The sequence below is a fragment of the Nomascus leucogenys genome, chromosome 10, assembly GCF_006542625.1.
Source record: "Nomascus leucogenys isolate Asia chromosome 10, Asia_NLE_v1, whole genome shotgun sequence".
In the NCBI taxonomy this organism is placed as follows: Eukaryota; Metazoa; Chordata; class Mammalia; order Primates; family Hylobatidae; genus Nomascus; species Nomascus leucogenys.
The window spans coordinates 38,712,381-38,736,916 of record NC_044390.1 but is presented as its reverse complement, the minus strand read 5'-3'; the positions used below and the strand labels follow the sequence as shown (position 1 = coordinate 38,736,916).

The following is a 24,536-nucleotide window of genomic DNA, read 5'->3' as shown; positions in this document are numbered from 1 at the left end:
CACCAAATGCTGGTGAGGATGCAGAGAAATTAGATCACTCTGATGCTACTGATGGGAATGTAAAATAGGACAACTACTCTGGAAAACAGTTTAGCAGTTTATCATAAAACTAAATATGCAACCACCCTATGAGCCAGAAATTATACTCCTGGGCATTAATCCTAGAGAAATGAATGCTTTCATTCACACCAAAACCTGTAAATGAATAATTATCACAGCTTTATTCATAATAGCAGGAAACAGAAACAACCAAGATGTCCTGCAACAGGTAAATGGCTAAACAAATGTGGTTTGTCTATATCATGGAATACTTCTCAGCAATCAAAAGGGTCAAACTAGTGCTACAAGTAACGACCCAGATCAATTACCAGAGAATTATGCTAAGGGTAAAAAGTCAACCCCAAAGATTTCACATTGTATGATTCCATTTATTTAACATTCTTGAAATGACAAAATTATAGCACTAGAGGATGGGTTAGGGGTTGCCAGGGGTAAGGGCAGGAGGGAAGTGGATGCAGCTATAAAAGAGTAAATGATTGATCCTTGTGGTGATGGATATGTTCTGTATCTTGACTCCATCCATGTCAATATCCTGGTTGTGATATTACATTATAGTTCTGTAGATATTTCTATTGGGGAAAACAAGGTAAAGGATATAAGGAATCTCTATATTATTTTCTACAACTGCATATGAATCTACAATTATCTCAAAATTAGAAGTTTAATTTTTTAAAAAATGTCCCATCAGTGGGTATATGATTCAATTGGTCTGGGGTACGCCCAGGCATCAGTATTTGAAAAGTTCCTCCAGGGGATTCTAACATGCAGCTAGAATTGAGGAAAACTGCAAACTGAACTACAGGATATACTCTCCCCAGACCTCATGTAATCTCCTACCATTTATTATTTCTCTGCCTTTAACACCTCCCCTTCATCCATGTCCCTAGCAGAGGATGTCTTCAAGGCAGCTCTGGGATGACTCATCTGAGGAACCATTGAGAACACCGTTTGCCCACATGGATTAGGGGCCCTCCCAGGCTGTGCCACGATCACCCTTTGTTTACTCGTCAGAGCCTGTACCACCTGTTGTTAAATCATCACATATGTCTTTCTATCCTCTTTCAGCAACTCTTGTGACAATTGTCCATGTTGTAATTTCCTGTTCATATAGCTCCTGAATTTTAGGGACTTGCCAAAATTTATTGGTAACTCCCTTTTTCTGTGTAAGCCTATTTTATTTTTTAAATAAGCAATAAGACAAGAATTTCCACACACAAGAGTGTCACAGAACAAAACAAGATTATTATGCTAGACTTTCATCCTGTGCAAAATAGTTTACAAAACAATGAGATGGTTGGATATGGGTTCTGAATGCCTTATGCCCATGATACTTTTCTTTTTTGTTTTATTTTGTTTTGTTTTGTATGTTCAAGCAGATCCAGACTGACCAATTTTGAGGGACAGACACTGAGGGATTTACCAGCCTCCTCACCGGGGCCCCTGCTTTCGGGTGTCTGTTCTTTGTACAATCTCTTTCAAAGGAAATGTGATTGGTGATATGACATACCTCATTCAGAGAGGCTTCATCAGCAGGGTCTCTGTTCTTTCACAGCAATGTTAAACAACAAGCTAGCATACCTTGGAAACATAATTTCTCACAGAATCTTTGCAAGTATACATGTTCTATTTTTGCAATAATGTAAAATATATCCTGTGCCAAAAAAAATCCTATTGGCATTTTTAATGATAGTAAGTTTATATTTTAGAATAATCTTGTCTATAGTTGCAAAATATTTTGCTGAGATTTTGATAGGATTTATATTAATCCTGTATGTCAATTTGGAAAGAATTAAAACCTTTATGCACATGGTTTGACTCTCCAATTATTTAGACTTTTAATTTCTTTCATCAGCATTTTCTAGTTTTCAGCATGTAAGTACTATACGTTTTGTACTAAGAATTTGTTTTGGAACAACTATAAATTATAAATTGTTCTTAAGAATTTCATTTTTTGGAACAATTATAAATATTTTAAAATTTTTTTAATAGCAGGGAGTCTCACTATGTTGTTCAGGCTGATCTCAAACTCCCAGGCTCAAGGAATTCTCCTGACTTGGCCCCCAAGGTGCTGGGATTACAGGCGTGAGCCACCACGCCTGGCCTAAATTATATTTTATTATTAATTTTAATGTACATATGTTCATTGCTAGTATATAGTTATACAATTGATTATAGTATATTTAGCTTGTATCCTGTGGCCTTACTGAACTTATTAGTTCTGGAAGTTTTGTAGGGTTTTTTGTAAATTCCTTAGAGTTTTCTGTATAGACAATTGTCATCTGCAAATAGGGACAATTTTACTTCTTCATTTCTAATCTATACATATTTATTACCCTTTCTTGCCTCAAGCACTGGCTGAACTTCCAGCACTATGTTAATTTAGAGTGGTGAGAGTGGACAGCCTTAGCTTGTTAAGGTCTTAAGAGGAAAATCATTCGGTCTTTCATCACTAAGTACTATGTTAGCTGTAGGTTTCCTTTATAGATACCTTTTACCAAGTTGAGAAAGTTCCTCCCTATTCTCACTTTTCTGAGAGTTTTAATAATGAATAGGTTTGAATTTTGTCAATTTAGTTTACATTGACTGACATGATCATGTGATTTTTTTCTTCCTCAGCTTGATAATATGGTAGATTACACTGATTGATTTTCTAATATTGAACCAATCTTACATCTCTGAAATACATCCCATTTGGTCATAGTATATGACTTTAAAAATATATTGCTGAATTCTACTTACTAATATTTTATTAATAATTTTTTTTCATCTACATTCATGAGTGATACTAGTCTGTTGTGTTCTTTTTTGTATTGTCTTTGGTTTGGTATCAGGATAATAATACTAGCTTCATATAATCAGTTGGAAAATACATTTCTTCCTCTTCTGTTTTCTGGAAGAGGTTGTTCAGAACTTTTCTTAATTCCCTTTAAGCATTTGGAGGAATTTTCTAGTGAAGCCATCTGGGTCTAGAGATTTTGGTTTTGGAAGTTTTAAAATTACAAATTCAATTTCATTAATAGTTATAGGGCTATTCAAAATTTCTATTTCCTGTTGGGTGAGTTGATGCAGTTTGTGTTTTTCAAGGAATTGGTTCACGTCAGTGAGATTAGAATGTTTGCAGGTGGGGAACTAGGCATATTTTTTAAAGCTCCTTAGGGGATTCTAACATGTAGCTAAGATTGAGAGACAGACTTACGGTTTGGTGTATGAGGAGAGATTGGTAGAAGAGACTGGGACACCAATAGACATTACACCATGAAGGATCCTAAGAAAGTGCTCAGATTTGAGTTTTAGAAAAGGTTAACCTTTTAGAAAAGGTTAGCAATGGTTTTGGTAATGGGAGTAGAAAGTGCTGAGGAGAAAGACCTTTGGTCAAGGAGAACCATTAGAAGGCCACTGCTGTCATATAATGTATGGATTAACTTAGGCTTGTTGTGTCAACAAATCAAAAAATGAATAATGACTCAAACACAACAGGAGTTTATTCCGCTCACATACAAGTTTATGGTGGATGTTCCTGATCATTAGTCAGCTCCCTCTCACACAGAGATTTAGGGAGCTATGCTCTTTTCCACTTTGTGACTTTGTCATCCCTTAATGCTCTGGTTCCCAAACTGTGCACTGAGGCACATGAATCCATGGTGAATTCACAGGACCACCATTGGATGTTTTAAATTTTCAAAGAAAACACAGCCACATTTGATATCTGCTGGACACAACATCACCTGCTAGCTGGAGGTAGTTTGGTTAAACATTAGCTCACACTACGGTGCTTTTGTTTATGTCACAGCTTTCCAAAGCTAAGTTTTTTTTCCAGTTACTGTGCTAAAAAGCAAGTCCCATGTGAAAACCAGTGTGAAACAGGAATTGAGGTTATCAATGTTAATTTGATTTAAGGATTTGAGAAGTTGTACAATGTTCAACAGGCACACGCATACCATTCATTATTAACTACTTGTGGCTACTTAAGAGTGAAATGAACATGTGTTGTTCTTTTAGTTTATATATATCTTTTCTCAAATGGCTAATAAGTTATTAGGATAAAATATGAACTGTGTTGTTTGGACCTAACTACTTAGTAAATTGAACTAGTGGTGTTTCATTTGGCCTGGAGGTGCTGTAAAAAATTCTGAGACACTAAAGGGTCTGTGGACTGAGAAAGTTTAGAAACTTCTGCCCTAGGACTTTATCTTGTTTTCATTCAGCTGGTGGAAGGGGAAAGACAGCTCTCTTAAAAGCCATTACTGGCCTGCTTATGTTCACATCCCAAAGGCAAGAACTTATTCCATCCATGTACACACGTAAATTCAAAGGAGGCTGAGAACTAGAATCTAAACAGAGACCTATGCAATGGGGGTAGGGTGGATATGGAGGGACAGGTACTGACTATGCCACCCAGAGGCAACACATGATAGACTAAAATACATCAGTGGCTATTGTGGGAAGCATGGAAGCGTGGAAGTGAGTGAGGATCAAAAAGGCCCCAAGGTTTCCAACTTGTTTGATTGGTGGATGTTGACATCTGTCGCTGAGAAAGGGAATCTAGAAAACAGGAAGTCTGTGTTGCTGCGAGTGATTGGAGTGGGGCAGGCACACTATATCATGTCATATAAGAGAAATTTAACATTGAAATACCACAGAAAAACCTGGTCTTAAAATACTTTTCGTCACACCTCAAAATGCTCTATAAGACCCTCACCCCATGGCTGTAGCGTAAAAAGAGAAAGTACAATTTCAAAGCAACCACTAGAGGCATATTCAGCAAAACAGGTGAAGCTCTTTACTTCTTGAAGTTCTATTAACTGCAGAGATTTTTTAAAATACCATAAAGAGTTAAGTAGAAATACTATTGGCAAAAACTCTGTAAAGTAAGTCACAAATTTTGAAATGCTCGTGTCAACAAGAGTGTTTTGTTCCTTACTGTATCTCCAGCATCTAGAATAGTGCCTGGTAACATTCACAGTCCTCCCTGGTAACTGCTGGTTGAACGAGCGCATCAGTCCCAAAACAGGGAATTATAATGGGGTGGCGAGCATCGGCTTGTGGCAAACAGAATTATTGCTGGACGGTGCAGAAGCAAAATGATAAAGGAGCAGAATCTGAACAGGAGCAGACAGAGTTATTTCCCTAAGCTTACTTGATTAATTGTACCAATGCCTTAGTAAGGGGAATTGGGGCACACACCAGAATACTATAGCTATATCTGTGTACTACTATTGAAAACAATATTATTGCTCATACTACAGTTTTATCTGTATATTACTTTTAGTGGTGCCACTAGGAAGTTTATTCCCCTCAGGAAATAAACAGATGCTTTTTCCAATACTTATTTCAAGCTCTTCCTAACATTCCCTGGTTCAGCAAAGCTGTGGGGATCAAAGCTGGGTTTCTGTGATGAACTGCTGCATTTTCAGTCTCTGTTTTTGCCACCCAGACTAGCAGAGAAAGGTTTTTGGGCATTTTCCACCTCTGTGTAATGACATGAGGGATATACTAGAATTTTTCTCATCCCTTGGGAGTCTGAACATAAATTTGATCTGTGGCAGGGATGTACAGCACATAAATATTACCTGGCACAAATATTCATGTGAAACAAAATTATGATTGGGATTTATCTCATGCAGTGATGGGAGGGCTGGATTAATATCTGTATGTTTCCTGGAGCACCTCCATAGAAAGGGGATATACAAATATGTAGTGTCAAATGCAAAAATATGTGACCCCTGAAGATATGTGATATATAGGTCAGGATTCCTTTAAAAATAGATTGAACAGAGATGTTGACTGTTTTTCTGGCATAACTGATTCAGGTATCAAATGCCTTCTAAAGCATTAAGTTAAAAAAAATTCCTGCTTTTAAAATATGGCAATACTAGAATTGTTCCAATTTCAACTTCTCCCAAAATCAGTTATTTAATTGTCAAAATTTGCTATTAAGCTTTCCAATGTCAAACTTATTAACAAGTTACTTAGTTTTCACGGGTCTTAGTTTCCTTACATCTAATTTAGGGATAATAATGGTATCTACTTACAGAACATGGTGAAATTAAGTAATACAATTCTTATAAGGAACTTATGGTAATAACTCACACAGCAAGAGTTCAACACATGTTAGCCATGGTATTATTGTTGTCTTGTTGTCATTATCATTGTTATTTAGATACTGGAAATTTCCAGATATGCAAACTGCCGATTTTCTACTATATTTTGATTGTTATGACTATAAGACAAAACAATTAACAGTGGTATTTCACTGTTGGTGAAGTCACAGACTACTTTGAGAATTTAATGAAAGCAGTGAACCCTTGTGCCAAAAAAACTGTGTGCATGATTTCAGGGGAATTCATGAATTCCCCCTGGGGTTTATCCATGTACCCTACTTTAGAAACTCTGACCTAGAAGATCAGGTTTGAGCAATGTGACAATCAAAGAACAATTTACGCTGGAGTGACATTTTATAATTTGTGTGTATGTTGGGTAGGGGGTTGTAGAATAGCTAACAGCACCCACATCTATCAGTCATGTATTCCTACACAATCATCTGATAGTCTAAATAAAACCATGATGCAAGATATCAGAAACAGGAAATAGCTCACCTCAGTGAAACCGCCTGTCTTCCTAAGCATGATGGCCTGAGTGGTGGACATTTAAATCTAAGAGTTGATAAGGGCCAGGAAAAAGCACTGGGCAGGATATCTCAGAATTGCACTTGCTTCAAGAGCCTCAGGCAGTTTTCCTTTGGGAAAACTTTCCATCTGTAATTTTCACTTGTAAACTGTTATAATCACATTGTTGACATGATTGAAAACTGGAGTTTACAAGTAAAACTGAAGCAATTGGCATGGCTATCTTTGAACTTAATTACTCTGATTTTCAATGTTCCCTTAGATAAGTTAACTACATTCTTACAACTATTTATGGACTGTTTTGTCCTAAAAATATTTTTAAGCATTTATAATTGCCAGACTCTGTGGTAGAGGCTAGTATTTTGAAGACCAATAATCACTGCCTCTACCTTTCTGCAATTCACATTCTAAATGTCTAAGAGACAAACATCTAATAATTTCAATGAAATGTCGTCAGTCCATAGCATGGCCTGGGAGCCTGAAAGGGAATAACAGCTCAACTTATGCTGCTGAGAAAGTCCTCTATAGTTTATAGATGGCTATTTAGAGGTTTAAGTTCTTCTTTAGATGAAAGTAGAATATTTACTTGCAGTATTACTATTGTTTCCACTTAATAGAGAAGTGAAGATACCAAGTATTGCTTAGCAAATTAATGAGCTATTTTTGGGAGGAAATCATTTATTTTTGCATGTATTTTTGGGTGTCCTTTTGGCTAGAATCCTTTTTTTTTTTTTTTTTTTTTTTTGAGACAAGGTCTCACTCTATTGCCCAGGCTGTACTGTAGTGGTGCGATTTTTGCTTACTACAGTCTTAACTTCTTGGGCTCAAGGGATCCTCCTGCCTCAGCCCCCTGAGTAGTGTGTGTCACTATGCCCAGCTGATTTTTTAAAAGTTTTTGTTGTTGTTGTTGTAGAGATGGGGTCTCACTATGTTGCCTCGGCTGGTTTTGAACTCCTGGGCTCAAGCGATGGTCCTGCCTCAGCCTCCCAAAGTGCTGGGACTACAGGCACGAGCCACGGTGCCAGACAGGGCAGTATCTTATGTTGAATAACTATTTAAATACGAAAATCCAGAACTACTGTGCGAGGATTAGAATGATCAGATGTTCTGATCTGGGAGTCCAGCTGAACAACAAGGGATGGGAGCAGCTGGGTAGGTAAAAAGAAAGAACACTCTGGAAGTGAAAGAAGATCCTGAGAAAGATATCGGGTAAGGCTGCACTACAGCTAGTGAGAGCTAGTCACTGCTGGGTTAGGTAGCTTAGTGTTTAATATGAGGGGCCAAATGTTGCATCTTCAAAGACAACTAAGAGGACAAGGCTTGAGGTTCCATTGTGCCTGAAAGGGAAATGGAGAAAGGATAAACTTCAACAAGAAATCAGACTTCTTAAATAATCAGGGAAAAGTAGAACTTAGAGCTACACTCACTTGGCCTTTTTCTTCCATGAATATCTAAGTACCCACAAATCTAACACAAGCTAGGAACCTGACTGAATAGAGAGATTAAAATGAAGAAATTTGTGATACTTTTAAAGATTATCCATTCTTTTAAAGCAGTTTATACTTTTCCAAGTATTCTTACATCCACTCACTAACTTAGCCTTCAGAAAAACTCTGTAAAGGAGGGCATACTACCATTTTATAGATTAGGGACACTGAGACTTGAAAATTAGGGTCCTTTCATTAGGCCGAACATCGTGTCTGTTTTATGTACATGAAATTTCCCCCTCATGTAACTAAATACTACAAAGTTTCAGACTCATCATACAGTAATTGTCAAACAATGGACCAAAAGAATATATAGATGAAATGCTTTTGAGAGAAGGGAAGAAAAGTAAAGCTAGCCTCAAGCAGACTCCATGCCACAAGGGCACTAGTAAATCAGTCCTCATTTTGTTACAGATGCCTGTGCATCAGGGGCATTTATTTGACTTTCCCTTGTTTCATGAGACTTGATCCATTTCAAATAAAGGAATAGATGGAAAACTAACAGTGTAGTCACTGCAGATCACCAAGAGGCAAAGCATCTGGGGAGCCCTGTGGACTTTCCATGGAGAAGCCATGGGCCTGCTGCAGTGAGTCAGAGCTTCATGAGAGCCCTACCCAGACCCACTGGAATTCAGAACTGGAGAAGGCTGTGATGCCTATATCAAGGACAGCTCTCACACCCTGTATTTGGCTTTCTCTATCCTACCAGGGAGGGTACCATTCTCTCCTGGCCCCTCTCCTGGTCCCTTTCGTTTCTTCTGCTCTACATGGGAAACCATTTTCTTGTCACAAAGAAATGTTCCTCATTGGAGTAAGCAGAAAGAGAATGAGCAGATAAAGCAGTCACTACTGTTTCCTCTTTGATGCCATCCATCTTTTGTATTAGTGCCTCAATCACCTTATGTAACACTATCTTACCCAAGTATAACTATCTTCTAGCCTCACTCTGAGTTTGAAATGCTTTAGTCCCTCCCTCTCTTCCTCATTTCCTCCCTCCTTCCCTCCCTCCTTCCCTCTCCCTCCCTTGCTTCCCTCCCTACCTTCCATTGAATATCTATTGATAATTTCCTAAATTCTAAGCACTTTGCTATCTAGCAGTAAATGATGTAGACTTAGTCCTTGACCTCAAGGAATTTATATTCTATTAAAAAATACAGACCTTGGGAGGCAGAGCAAGGTGGCTGAATAGAAGCCTCCACCGATCATCCTCCCTGCAGGAACACCAAATTTAACAACTATCTACATAGGAAAAGCACCTTTGTAGGAACCAAAAATCAGGTGAGTGATCACAGTACCTGGTTTTAACTTCGTATCACTGAAAGAGCCACTGACAAGTGTAGGAAAAACAGCCTTGAATTGCCGATGCCACCCCTTCCCCATCCCACATGTCTTATGGCACGAAGAATTTGTGAGCTTGGGGGAGGAAAAGTGCTGTGATTCTGGGACTTTGCATTGGAACTTGGTGCTTCCCTATCACAATGGAAAGCAATACCAGGCAGAAGTCAGCCAACACCCATAGAGGAAGCATTTGGACCAGCCCTAGCTAGAGGGGAATCCTCCATCCTAGCAGTTGGCATGTGAGCTCCGACAAGCCCCACCACAGTGGACTAAAGTGGTTTGGGGCCCTAAATCAACTTGAAAGGCAGTCTAAGCCACAAGAACTGCAATTTCTAGGCAAGTCCTAGTGCCGTGCTGGGCTAAGAGCCCATTGAGTTGCTGGGCATGTGACCTAGTAAGATACCAGCTGTGGTGGCTAAGGAAGTGCTTGCACCACTCCTCCCCCAAGCCCAGGCAGCACAGTTTGCAGTTCCAAAAGTGACCCCTTCCATCTGCTTGAGGAGAGAAGAGGGAAGAGTAAAGAGGACTTTGTCTTGCAACTTGGATACCAACTCAGCTACAGTCAGATAGGGCACCACACAAAGTTGGGAGGACCCCATTGCAGGCTGTAGCTTTTGAACAAGATTTCTAGACAAAACCTGGGCCAAAACTCACTGCCTTGAAGGGAAGAACCCAATTCTGGCAGGTTTCATCAGCTGCTGACTTAAGAGCTCTTGGCCCTGAATAATCAGCAGTGGTAGCCAGGTAGTACATGCCATGGGCCTTGGGTGAGAATCTGAGACATGCTGGCTTCAAGTGTGACCTAGCATATTCCCAACTGTGGTGGCCATGAGGAAAGACTCTTTCTGCTTGAGAAAAACAGAGGAAGAGTAAAGGGAACTTTGTCTTGCAACTTAGATACCAGTTTGGCCACAGAGGAGTAGAGCACCAAGTGGGCCCTTGGGGTTCCCGTTCCAGGCCTTGGCTCATGAATGGCATTTATGGACCTGCTTTGGGCTAGAGGGGAGCCCACTGCCCTGAAGGGAGAATCCTGGGGCTGGAAGCATCCATTACAAGCTGACTGAAGAGTCCATGGACCTTAAGTGAACATCGGTGGTACTTTGGCAGTATTCCCCATGGCACATTGGAGGTGGTGGCCATGGGGAGAGGCTACTCTGCCTGTGGAAAGCAGAGGGTGGAGTGGGAAGGACTTTTTATTGTGCTTTGGGTACCAGCTCAGCTGCAGTAGAATAGAGCACCAGGTAGCTTTCTAAGGTTCCTGACTCCAGGACCTGGCTCCTGAATGCCATCTCTGAACCCATCCAGGACCCAGAGGAACTCTCTACCCTGAAGGGAACTCTTCACCCTGAAGGGTGGCTGGTTCTGCCACTTGCTGATTATAGAGTTCTAGGGCCTTGAGAAAACATAGGTGGTAGCCAAGTAGTGTTTACAGAAGGCCTTGGGTGAGACCTACTGCTGTGCTGGCTTCAGGTCTGACCCAGTGCAGTCCCAGTGATAGTGGCCACAGGGGTGCATGTGTCACTCCTTCCCCATCTCCAGGTGGCTCAGCACAGAGACTCTGTCTGTTTGGGAGAAAGTATGGCAAGAGAGTAAGAGTCTCTACCTAGTAATCCAGATAATTTTTCTGGATCTTATCCAAAACCACCAAGATGATGCCTCTATGAGTCTATAAGAGCCATAGCATTACTGGGCTTGGGGTGCCCCCTAATGCAGATATGGCTGCAGGGACCAAAAAATTAGATCCCAACACCCACATCCCTTCAAATACCTGCAGAGCTCTCCCAAGAACAAGCCCAGACTGTGACAACTACAATAAATACTTAACTCATCAATGTTCAGACACTGAAGAACATCTATAAACATTAAGACCATCTAAAAACATGACCTCATCAAATGAATAACATAAGGCACCAGGGACCAAACCCAGAGAAATAGAGTTATGTAACCTTTCAGAGAGAGAATGCAAAATAGGTGACTGGAGGAAACTCGATGAAATTCAAGATAATACAGTGAAGAAATTCAGAATCCTATCAGATAAATTTAACAAAGAGATTCAAATAATTAAAAAGAATTGAGCAGAAATCCTGGAGTTGAAAACATGCAATTGACATACTAAAGAATGCACCACAGTCTCTTAATAGGAGAAGTGATCGAGCAGAAGGAAGAATTAATGAACTTGAAGATAGTCTATTTGAAAATAGAGGAGACAAAAGAAAAAAGAATGAAAAAGGAATAAGGCATGCCTATTAGACCCAGAAAATAGCCTCAAAAGGGCAAACCTAAGAGTTATTAGCCTTAATGAGGATATAGAGACAGATAGGGATGTACAGACAGATATTATTCAAAGCGATAATAACAGAGAACTTCCCAAACCTAGAGAAATATATCAATATTTAAGTACAAAAAGGTTATAGAACACCAAACAGATTGAACCCAAAGACTGCCTCAAGACATTTAATAATCAAACTCTCAAAGGTAAAGGAAAAAGAAAGAATCCTAAAGGCAGCAAGAGAAAATAAACAAATAACATAGAATGGAGCTCTAGTAAATCTAGCAGCAGACTTTTCAATGGAAATCTTACAGGCCAGGAGAGCGTGGCATTACATATTTAAAGTACTGAAAGAAAAAGAACTTTTATCCTCGAATAGTATATCTGGCAAAAATTGCTTTAAGCATGAAGGAGAAATAAAGACCTTACCAGACAAACAAAAGCTGAGGGATTCCATGAGCACCAGACCTGTCCTACAAGAAATGCTAAGGGGAATTCTTCAATCTGAAAGGAAAGGATGTTAGTGACCAATAAGAAATCAGCTGAAGTTACAAAATTCATTGGTAATAGTAAGCACCAAGAAAAACACAGTATAACACTGTAATAGTGGTATGCAAACTTAAGAAGAAAGACTAAATGATGAACCAATCAAAAATAATAACTATGACAACTTTTTAAGAAATAGCCAGTATGATAAAACATTAAAAAAACAACAACAATAAAAAGTTAAAAAGCAGGGGGACAACTTGAAGTGTAGAGTTTTCATTAGTTTTCTTTTTGCGTATTTGTTTATGCAATCAGTGTTAAGTTGTCATCAGTTTAAAATAATGGGTTATAAGACAGTATTTGCAAGCCTTATGGTAACCTCAAATTGAAAACATACGACAGATACATAAAGTATAAACAGGAAGTGATTAAAACATACCACCAGAGAAAAATTACCACTAAAAGGAAGAAAGGAAGGAATGACAGAAAAAAAATAAGACCACAAAACAACCACAAAACTAATAACAAAATGGCAGGAGTAAATCCTTACTTCTCAATAATAACATTGAATGTAAATGGACTAAACTCTCCAATCAAGAGACACAGAGTGGCTGAATGGATAAAAAATAAGACTCAACTATCTGTTGTCTACAAGAAACACACTTCACCTATAATGACTCATATAGACTGAAAACAAGAGATGGAAAAAGACATCCTATGCCAATGGAAACCACAAAAGGGCAGAAATTTAAAAAGTAATCCCATTTACAACAGCTACAAATAAAATTAAATAGCTAGGAATTAAAAAAAGTGAAAGGTCTTTACAATGAAAACTTTAAAACCTTGATGAAAGAAATTGAAGAGGACACACAAAAAATGGAGAAAGATACTCCATGTTCATGGATTGGAAGAATCAATATTGTTACGATGTCATACTACCGAAAGCAATCTACCAAGTCAATGCAATCTCTATTGAAATATCAATGACATTCTTCACAGAAATAGAAAAAACAATCCTAAAATTTATATGGACCCACAAAAGACCCAGAATAGCCAAAAGTATCCTGAGGAAAAATAAAACTGGAGGGATCACATTACCTGACTTCAAAATATACTACAGTTCTATAGAAGCCAAAACTGCATGGTACTGGCATAAAAACAGATACACAGACCAATGGAACAGAACAGAGAACCCAGAAACAAATCCATACACCTACAGAGAACTCATTTTCAACAAAGGTGCCAAGAACATACACTGGGGAAAAGACAGTTTCTTCAATAAATCATGCTGGGAAAACTAGATATCCATACGCAGAAGAATAAAACTAGACCCCCATCTCTTGCCATATATAAAAATCAAATCAAAGTGGATTAAAGAATTAAATCCCAGACCTCAAATTATGAAACTACTACAAGGAAACATCAAGGGCACTCTCCAGGACATTGATTTGGGCAAAAATTTCTTGAGTAATACTCCACAAGCACAGGCAACCAAAGTAAAAATGGATAAATGGGATCACATCAAGTTAAAAAGCTTCTGCACAGCAAAGGAAACAATCAACAAAGTGAAGACACAACCCACTGAATGGGAGAAAATATTTGTAAACTATACATCTGACAAGGGATTAGTAACCAGAATATACAAGGAGCTCAAACAACTCCATAGTAAAAGTTTTAATATAATAATCCAATTGAAAAATGGGCAAAATATTTGATTAGACATTTCTCAAAAAAAAAGAGAGACAAATGGCAAACAGGTATATGAAATGGTGCTCAACATCATTGATCAGCAGAGAAATCCAAATCAAAACTACAATTAAATATAATAACATCTCACCCCAGTTCAAAGAAAGGGAATAACAAATGCTGGTGAGGACATGGAGAAAAGGGAAGTCTTGTACGCTGTTGGTGGGAATATAAATCAGTACAATCACAATGCAGAGCAGTTTGGCGGTTCCTCACAAAACTAAAAATAGAGCTACCATATGATCCAGCAATCCCTAGCAGCATATACCCATATACTGCTAGGTATATGCCCTAAAGAAAGGAAATTGATATATCAAAGAAATATCTGCACTCCCATATTTATTGCAGCACTATGTACAACAACCAGGATTTGGAAGCAACCTGTGTTCATCAACAGATGAATGGATAAAGAAAATGTGGTACATATACACAATGGAGTACTATGCAGCCCTAAAAAAGAATGAGATCCTGTCATTTGCAACAACATGGATGGAAAAAAGGTCATTATGTTAAGTGAAATAAGCCAGGCACAGAAAGACAAACACATGTTGTCACTTAATTGTGGGAGCTGAAAATTAAAACAATTGAACTCATGGAGCTAGAGAGTAGAATAATGGTTACCAGAAGCTGGGAAGATAGCGGGGGAGTGGAAGGAAAGTGGGGATGGCTAATGGGTACAAAAACATTAGAAAGAATGAATAAGATGCAGTATTTGATAACACAGCAGGTGACTATAGTTGATAATAATTGTACATCTTAAAATAACTAAACGAGTATAATTGGATTGTTTGTAGCACAAAGGATAAGTGCTTGAGGTGATGGATACCCCATTTACCCTGATGTGATGATTATGCATTTCATGGCTGTATCAAAACATCTCATGTACCCCATAAATATATATACCTACTATATACCCACAAAAATTAAAAACTAAAAAAAAAGAAATACTGACTTAAAGAAATAGAAAATTATAACAATATGGTTAGTTATGACTATTTAGAAAAACAAAGGGTTAATCTGGGGCTAAGTTGGGACAGTCACTTGAAAAATATTTGCAAATGGTTCATTATGCCCTAACAAGCCAGCCCTATTGCCTCGCCTCTGGCAAGTCACTAAATCCTTGTGTGCCCTAATCTCTGAACTGTAAAATGAGAGAACTGAAGTATATGGCTTAAAAAAAATACCATATTTTATTGACTTTAAGGTGCCAGCGATTGTAAGGCACACTGTTATTTTATTTGCTGCTAAGAAAGAATATGGCTGGGTTCGGCGGCTCATGCCTGTAATCCTAGTACTTTGGGAGGCTGAGGTGGGAGGATTGCTTGAGCTAAGGAGTTTGAGACCACCCTGGACAACTTAGCGAAACTCTGTCTCTACAAAAAAATTTAAAAATTACCCAGGCATGGTGGTGTGCTCCTGTAGTCCCAGCTACCTGGTGGGGGATAGGGGGTGCTAAGGTGAGAGGATTGCTTGAGCCTGGGAGGTTGAGGCTGCAGTGAGCCATGATTGCACTACAGCACTCCAGCCTGGGCCAGAGCAAGATCCTGTCTCAAACAAAACAAAATAAAACAAAAGAATACGCTGTCAATCAAATTACAACATAATGCTTATCACTAAGGTTGTTTAAGTATTATACTTATTAAATAACTCAAAGTGCATGCATTAAAAGAAAAATGTCAGTGAAATAAATCAGTCAAGATGCTCCTACAACTTTTCCACATTTACCATCTGAACCAGTGTCACTGATGTCTATAATTTCTATATGACATTGTCCTCATCACCAGTCCTTTGGGCACCAAGAGCACTGTGATGCTGCATTTTTTACAGTGCTCTGTTGTTGCCCCTTGGATTTTCTTTCAAGCTGCTGAGTCTCATTTGGCAAGTTTCAATTTTTTTTGAAAAATTACTTTATGAAGCTTGAAGAAAAATTGAGTATAATTAAACTATAATCTGGGGTTAGATACAACTTAATAATAGTTCAATTCCAAAAGAAAAGTTATTGCAGGTTAGACCATAACATTTCCCAACACGATTTTAAGACACTGTGCTGATTTCTCAAAACAACTCTGAGGAACCCATATTTACAGTAGAAGGAGTTTTTATGAAAAACCTGGCATTATGTATCTTTGTTACATGATTATATATGTATGTACGTATAATACAATGTTAGATGCACCATCACCCCGACCCCCTGCTGCACAGTTGAAAATCCACATGTAACTTTTGACTACCCCAAAACTTAACTATTAATAGCCTACTGTTGACTGGAAGATTTACTGACAACATAAACACATATTGTGTATGTTATATGTATGATATACTATATTCTTATAATAAAGAGAAGAGAATGTTGTTAAGAAGATCATAAGGAAGAAAATATATTTCCTATTTAATAAGTGGAAGAGGATCATCATAAAGGTCTTCATCCTTGTCTTCTTCACGTTAGGTAGGCTGAGGAGGAGGAAGAGGAGGGTTGGACTTGCTATCTCAGGGGTGGCAGTGGTGGTAGAAAATCTGTGTTTATGTAGACCTGTGCAGTTCAAACCCATGTTGTTCAAGGGTCAACTGCATATATATGTGTGTATGTATACAGTTATACTATATACAGTATATACACTATATATACTGTGTGTATGTGTGTATATATATACACATATAATCCAACATATGAACTGTATATACACAAACACACACATAATCCAACATCATAAGAACTAGAAAACAGAAGTTGTATTCCTTAACATCAGTATTAGAGTGTAGAGTTTGAGGCTTGGATTTAGAAATGCTTTCAATATGTAGGGTTTGGAAAAGGAGCAAACATCTTGTTTTTAAAACCTGAAGTTTTTCTCAGGACTTATGACCATAACTGCCACAGAGGAAAAAAGGGAAGCTTTTCCCACTGTAATTGTTCATCTGTGTCAGAAAGTCCCATATCCTGTGTAGATCTTATAAATATTTTGCTAGATTTATGGCAAAGAGAGACATTGATGCTGCAACTGAAGCAAAACACAAACTCAAAAAAGACAAACAGAAGAAACCCAAGAAAGGAAGGAGAAGGAAATCCAATGGGAGACAAGCTTATTTCATGAAGATGGAAGATGTTGGGTTTATGATGAACCATTACTGAATTATCTTGGTGCTGCCAAGCACTGGGCTAGGAATTTCTATTTACTTGATTTTTTATGTTATTGCAAATGGTACTGCTTTTTAAATTTCCAATTATTCATTGTATATAATTAAATACAATTGATATTTAATTGTAAAAAAAAAAAAAACACAAGAAAGTCTCATATCCCTGAGAAACCATTGCAATAAGAAGGGAATGAACAGGTTCTCCCAAAGGGAGAATGTTTGTTGCTTAATTATGCTTACTGCCCTGGCCATCAGGTATAAACTTTACATTTCCTAGCCCAATGCTTGGCAGCACCAAGATAATTCAGTAATGGTTCATCATAAACCCAACATCTTCCATCTTCATGAAATAAGTTTCTCTCCCATTGAATTTCCTTTTCCTTCCTTTCTTGGGTTTCTTCTCTTTGTCTTTTTAAAGTTTGTGTTTTGCTTCAGTTGCTGCATCAATGTCTCTGATTTTTTTTTTAAATATTTTAAGTTCTAGGATACATGTGCACAACATGCAGGTTTGTTACATATGTATACATGTGCCATACTGGTGTGCTGCACCCATTAACTCATCATTTACATTACATATTTCTCCTAATGCTATCCCTCCCCTCTCCCCCCACCGCACAACAGGCTCTGGTGTGTGATGTTCCCTACCCTGTGTCCAAGTGTTCTCGTTGTTCAGTTCCCACCTATGAGTGAGAAGATGCGGTGTTTGGTTTTCTGTCCTTGCAATAGTTTGCTCAGAATGATGGTTTCCAGCTTCATCCATGTCCCTACAAAGGACATGAACTCATCCTTTTTTATGGCTGCATAGTATTCCATGGTATATATGTGCCATATTTTCTTAATCCAGTCTATTATTGGTGGACATTTGGGTTGGTTCCAAGTCTTTGCTATTGTGAATAGTGCCACAATAAACATGTGTGCATGTGTCTTTATAGCATCACGATTTATAATCCTTTAGGTATATACCCAGTAATGGGATGGCTGAGTCAAATGGTATTTCTAGTTCTAGACCCTTGAGGAATCGCCACACTGTCTTCCACAATGGTTGAACTAGTTTACAGTCCCACCAACAGTGTAAAAGCGTTCCTATTTCTCCACATCTTCCCCAGCACCTGTTGTTTCCTGACTTCTTAATGATCACCATTCTAACTGGTGTGAGATGGTATCTCATTGTGGTTTTGATTTGCACTTCTCTGATGGCCAGTGATGATGAGCTTTTTTTCGTGTGCCTGTTGGCTACAGACATGTCTTCTTTTGAGAAGTGTCTGTTCATACCCTTCACCCACTTTTTGATGGGGTTGATTTTTTCTCGTAAATTTGTTTAGGTTCTTTGTAGATTCTGGATATTAGCCCTTTGTTAGATGGGTAGATTGCAAAAATTTTCTCCCGTTCTGTAGGATACCTGTTCACTCTGATGGTAGTTTCTTTTGCTGTGCAGGAGCTCTTTAAATAAATCCCATTTGTCAATTTTGGCTTTTGTTGCCATTGCTTTTGGTGTTTTATTCATGAAGTCCTTGCCCATGCCTATGGCCTGAATGGTATTGCCTAGGTTTTTTTCTAGGGTTTTTATGGTTTTAGGTCTAACATTTAAGTCTTTAATCCATTTTGAATTAATTTTTGTACAAGGTGTAAGGAAGTGATCCAGTTTCAGGTTTCTACATATGGCTAGCCAGTTCTCCTAGCACCATTTATTAAATAGGGAATCCTTTCCTCATTGCTTGTTTTTGTCAGGTTTATCAAAGATTAGATGATTGTAGATGTGTGGTACTATTTCTGAGGGCTCTGTTCCGTTCCATTGGTCTATATCTCTGTTTTGGTACCACTACCATGCTGTTTTGGTTACTGTAGCCTTGTAGTATAGTTTGAAGCCAGGTAGCGTGATGCCTCCAGCTTTGTTCTTTTGGCTTAGGATTGTCTTGGCAACGCAGGCTCTTTTTTGGTTCCATATGAACTTTAAAATAGTTTTTTTCCAATTCTGTGAAGAAAGTCATTGGTAGCTTGATGGGGATGGCATTGAATCTATAAATTACCTTGGGCAGTATGGCCATTTTCACGATATTGATTCTTTCTATCCATGAGCATGGAATGTTTTACCATTTGTTTGTGTCCTCTTTTATTTCATTGAGCAGTGGTTTGTAGTTCTCCTTGAAGAGGTCCTTCACATCCCTTGTAAGTTGGATTCCTAGGTATTTTATTCTCTTTGAAGCATTTGTGAATGGGAGTTCACTCATGATTTCACTGTTTGTCTGTTACTAGTGTATAGGAATGCTTGTGATTTTTGCACATTGATTTTGTATCCTGAGACTGCTGAAGTTGCTTATCAGCTTAAGGAGATTTCGGGCTGAGACGATGGGGTTTTCTAAATATACAATCATGTCATCTGGAAACAGGGACAATTTGACTTCCTCTTTTTCTAATTGAATACCCTTTATTTCTTTCTACTGCCTGATTGCCCTGGCCAGAACTTCCAACACTATGTTGAATAGGAGTGGTGAGAGAGGACATCCCTGTCTTGTGCCAGTTTTCAAAGGGAATGCTTCCAGTTTTTGCCCATTCAGTATGATATTGGCTGTGGGTTTATCATAAATAGCTCTTATATTTTGAGATACATCCCATCAATACCTAATTTGTGGACAGTTTTTAGCATGAAGGGCTGTTGAATTTCGTCAAAGGCCTTTTCTGCATCTATTGAGATAAATCATGTGGTTTTTGTCTTTGGTTCTGTTTATATGATGGATAATGTTTATTGATTTGTGTATGTTGAACCAGCCTTGTATCCCAGGGATGAAGCCCACTTGATCGTGGTGGATAAGCTTTTTGATGTGCTGCTTGATTCGGTTTGCCAGTATTTTATTGAGGATTTTTGCATTGATGTTCATCAGGGATATTGGTCTAAAATTCTCTTTTTTGTTGTTGTTGTGTCTCTGCCAGGCTTTGGTATCAGGATGATGCTGGTCTCATAAAATGAGTTAGGGAGGATTCCCTCTTATTCTATTGATTGAAATAGTTTCAGAAGGAATGGTACCAGCTGTTCTTTGTATCCCTGGTAGAATTCAGCTGTCAATCCGTCTTCCAAAAAAAATCCAGGACTTTTTTTTGGTTGGTAAGCTATTAATTATTGCTTCAATTTCAGAGCCTGTTATTGGTCTATTCAGGGATTCAACTTCTTCCTAGTTTAGTCTTGGGAGGGTGTATGTGTCTAGGAATTTACCCATTTCTTCTATATTTTCTAGTTTATTTTTGTAGAGGTGTTTATAGTATTCTCTGATGGTAGTTTGTATTTCTGTAGGATCAGTGGTGATATCCCCTTTATCATTTTTTATTGCATCTATTCTCTATTTCTTCTTTATTAGTCTTGCTAGCGGTCTATCAATTTTGTTGATCTTTTCAAAAAACCAGCTCCTGGATTCATTGATTTTTTGAAGATTTTTTTTGTGTCTCTATCTCCTTCAGTTCTGCTCTGATCTTAGTTATTTCTTGCCTTCAGCTAGCTTTTGAATGTTTTTGCTCTTGCTTCTATAGTTCTTTTAATTGTGATGTTAGGGTGTCGATTTTAGATCTTTCCTGCTTTCTGTTGTGGGCATTTAATGCTATAAATTTCCCTCTGCACACTGCTTTAAATGTCTCCCGGAGATTCTGGTATGTTGTGTCTTTGTTCTCATTGGTTTCAAAGAACATCTTTATTTCTGCCTTCATTTCATTATTTACCCAGTAGTCATCCAAAATTGACCACATAGTTGGAAGTAAAGCACTCCTCAGCAAATGTAAAAGAACAGAAATTATAACAAACTGTCTCTCAGACCACAGTCCAATCAAATTAGAACTCAGGATTAAGAAACTCACTCAAAATCGCACAACTACATGGAAACTGAATGTCTCTGATTTTTAAGTTGAAAGTACATCCTTCTAAAGGCAGTGGGATTCATTTTTTTTGATCTTTCAACTTCCTGACTATCTTCTTGATTATAGACATCTTCTTGGTATCTACAAAGACTGCATTTTCCCCTGTTGCATATTTTGCATACATTACACCATTCCATTCCCCTTCAGTTGAGCAAAAGGCTTCTCATCCTTTGGAGAAAGAAATCACAGTGGTAATTCTATGCTTCCTGTCTCCAGAGAAAGGTTCAGTGTGGAAGATGATGTTTGCACTATCACCAGTTTTGGAATAATTAATATTGCATTCTCTTCCTAGTTCCATTCAGAGCACTGTGAGGATAGACCATCCGCAAACACTGGGGAATGTGAGGATGTAATGTTTCTCATAGTTAAAACACAAGACACAGGGCTTGTGGCCCCACCCTATGTTGTGTGTCCCAATTGACATCCTAAGGAATTTTGATTAGGTCCAGATATCACCAATGAGTTGAATCTTTTTGATAAACACTCAGCATAAAAGGCTGAAGTAGGTGGATGATGGGAAATCTCTTCAGTCACAAATTTTACATTGTTTTTGGAAACCCAGGGAACTGATCCTTCTAAAACTAGCTCTGTGTTCTCTTTGGTATCATTTGGTAATGTCCATTGACACTGAAAGATCTTGCTAAAATGACTTTTTGACAATCGATTCTTTCCTTCTTGCATGAAAGGCTGAGAGGTACCATCTCACATTCTGAACCATTCAATCCCTGGTCACCAATGTTCGCAAAAAGGTTGGATATGCAAAAAACGTCTGCATATGCTTCTAAAAGAGATCCTCTTTCAAGAAAAAATGGTGGAAGAACTACTTTAGTAAGATCCATACTAAGCCTAACCTGTGACAAGAGATGCATGGTAATGCTCTTATGCTCCTCCATGGACCCTGCCTCCTCGTCAGCTCTCTCATCATGTGAATCAAGAGTCAGCATCACTTGTTCCATTGGATGTGAAAGAATTAAGTGATTCTGTGCTACCTGGGCACTTTAGTCTGTTTTCCACACTGCCATGTGTCAAGATTGACACAGATTCAGAAGAATCTATTAAGTGCTTTGGGGATGAGCCATGTTGATGACATTCATCAGCATTGTAGAATTCACCTTCACTGCTGGAATAAGAGAATTCTGGGATTGTATTTAGAGAAGCCATTGACATGGCTTGGAGAAGTTAGACTGCTACTAGGTGGTGAATGGGCACTGCCTTTACTATTTGGTGTTGGAGTCTAATGATGTCCAAAGGTAACTAGTACAGGTCCAACTGGTCAGGAAGATGAACTCTGCTCTGTCTTATGCAGTTGAGTAGTTTCCAGAGGCAGGTGAGACAGTCTGGGAAGGCACTGTGCTGATCACAGGTTCCAAGGAACTAGGTTGATACATTGCATCTACAAGATTAACAGTACTTATAATTCTATCTGCATGCTTCTCAGCATTATTCTGGTCTTTAGCAGTCTGCATCAACACAGTGCAGTGTTTAATTGATCCCACCATGCTATTTGCTTCTCTTTGAGAGTTTCAGTTTTCTTTCTCTGCTTATTATCTTTGCAGTTTTGAAGCTTGTGATAAAAAAACTTTAATTGTTCTATCAAGATTTGTAGGTAGGCATCAGCCTCCAGAGCAGTGGCTCACGTCTGTAATCCCAGCACTTTGGGAGGCCGAGGTGGGTGGATCATGAGGTCAGGAATTCAAGACCAGCCTGGCCAAGATGTGAAACCCCGTCTCTGCTAAAAATACAAAAATTAGCTGGGTGCGGTGGCAGGTGCCTGTAATCCCAGCTACTGGGGAGGCTGAGGCAGGAGAATCACTTGAACCCAGGGGACGGAGGTTGCCGTGAGCCGAGATCACGCCACTACACTCCAGCCCGGGTGACAGAGGGAGACTTCATCTGAAAAAAAAAGAAGTTAAGTTTCCTGTCAAAGTTTTGGACACTAGGAACAAATCCTGAATCCAAATCTCTGGAGGTGACAAGGAAGGAGGCAAGGAAAGTGTGACATCTGAGCCCAGAGCCTGGCCCTGGGCAGGCACCAGGGACTGTGGGACTCAGGAGTGGAGGTTGGCCCTCTCCCAGACCCTCAGGGTGTACTCACTCCATAAGCGTCCAGCAAGAAAGTCATTTGCAAGACCCCCACACTCTGTGCCTCCAGGAGACGGGGCTGGGGGCTGCTTCTGAGCACCCCTTTTCCTTCTCCACTTGATTGAATCCTCATCTGGCAAGTTTTGATACTTGTGCTTCTTGAGCTTATGGGAAAGTGTCAACGGAACATTTTAGACAACAGTACATATTCCCTCCTCAGGTTTATTTCAGGTTTTATTCAGTTTCAGGTTTATTTCCTGAAATTTCAAGAAGTTACATTTATCCAATGATATCACCAGGAACTGTAACCAAGTAAGTGCATGCGCAGGCAATAATAATAATATTATGATTATCACACGTCTAAGAACAACTATAAAATGCATCCCAGTTTCACAGTTGTTAAAATGTGTATGTTGGGGGTAGTTTGTAGGCATTGTATGTATGTATGTATGTATGTATGTATGATGTATTAGAGACAGGGTCTTACTCCGTCACCCAGGCTGGAGTGCACTGGTATGATCTAGCTCACTGCAACCTTGAATTCCTGGGCTCAAGTGATCCTCCAGCCTCAGCCTCTTGAGTAGCTGGGATTACATGTGCATGCCACCATGCCTGGCTAATTTTTAAATTTTTTGTACCGGTAGAGTCTTGTTATTTGCTCAGGCCAGTCTCAAACTCCTGGCCTCAAGTGATCCCAGCCTCTGAAAGTGCCAGGATTAGAGAGGCATGAGCCACCACACCGAGCCTCAACTGCAATTCTTCCAGGGAAGATAGAGACCAAATAGGCATATCTCTAAGTCCTAGGTCCCATCTTCAGTTACACTAGTCAGTTTTTTCCTCTTATTCCTCCACATAAGATTTTGAAAAGAGGATTCTACTGCTAAAAAAAAAACAAGTGTGAACCGCTGTCACACTTGTATGGCCATTTCTAGCTTTAGCATTCTGTTAGTCTGTAATAATGCTGCACAGGCTAAGTGACTGAGTCTCGAATTTCTGGGACCTTAACTGGCACAAGCTTCTTCCAAAGTGTTGGGAGGCATCCAAGCAATGTATTCACACCACCATATGGTTTTGTCAAATTCGAAAAATGATATTTTTGTATTTTTTTCTTAAAGAGCTCCCTCCCCTCAAATTGTATAAACTTGAGGCAGCACAAAACCTAGATCTTCCTTTGATGATACAATTTTATATCCAGATAGCACTTAAGTTTGCCAGAAGAGTCACATACATTTGATTCTCACAGAAACCCAGGATCCTACAGATGAAAAATCGGAAGCTTTTCAAGGTTAGACAACTTGCCTAAGGACAGGTATCAGGCAAATCCTTCTGTGAGGACTTAAAACTCTAACTTCAGTTCTCACTCCACATTCAGTCTTCTTTCTGCACTATCACTTTAGTTAACATGGATTG

The 24,536-nt window shown here is 38.8% G+C and overlaps 1 protein-coding gene and 1 pseudogene across 2 annotated transcripts in view; both read right to left on the bottom strand.

The window, feature by feature from the left end:
• GRIP1 (glutamate receptor interacting protein 1) overlaps positions 1-24,536 on the bottom strand; it is a 449,905-nt gene that overhangs the window by 190,885 nt on the left and 234,484 nt on the right. The gene's annotated exons all lie outside the window — the stretch shown is intronic.
• Positions 17,396-22,997, bottom strand: LOC115836924 (annotated as a pseudogene).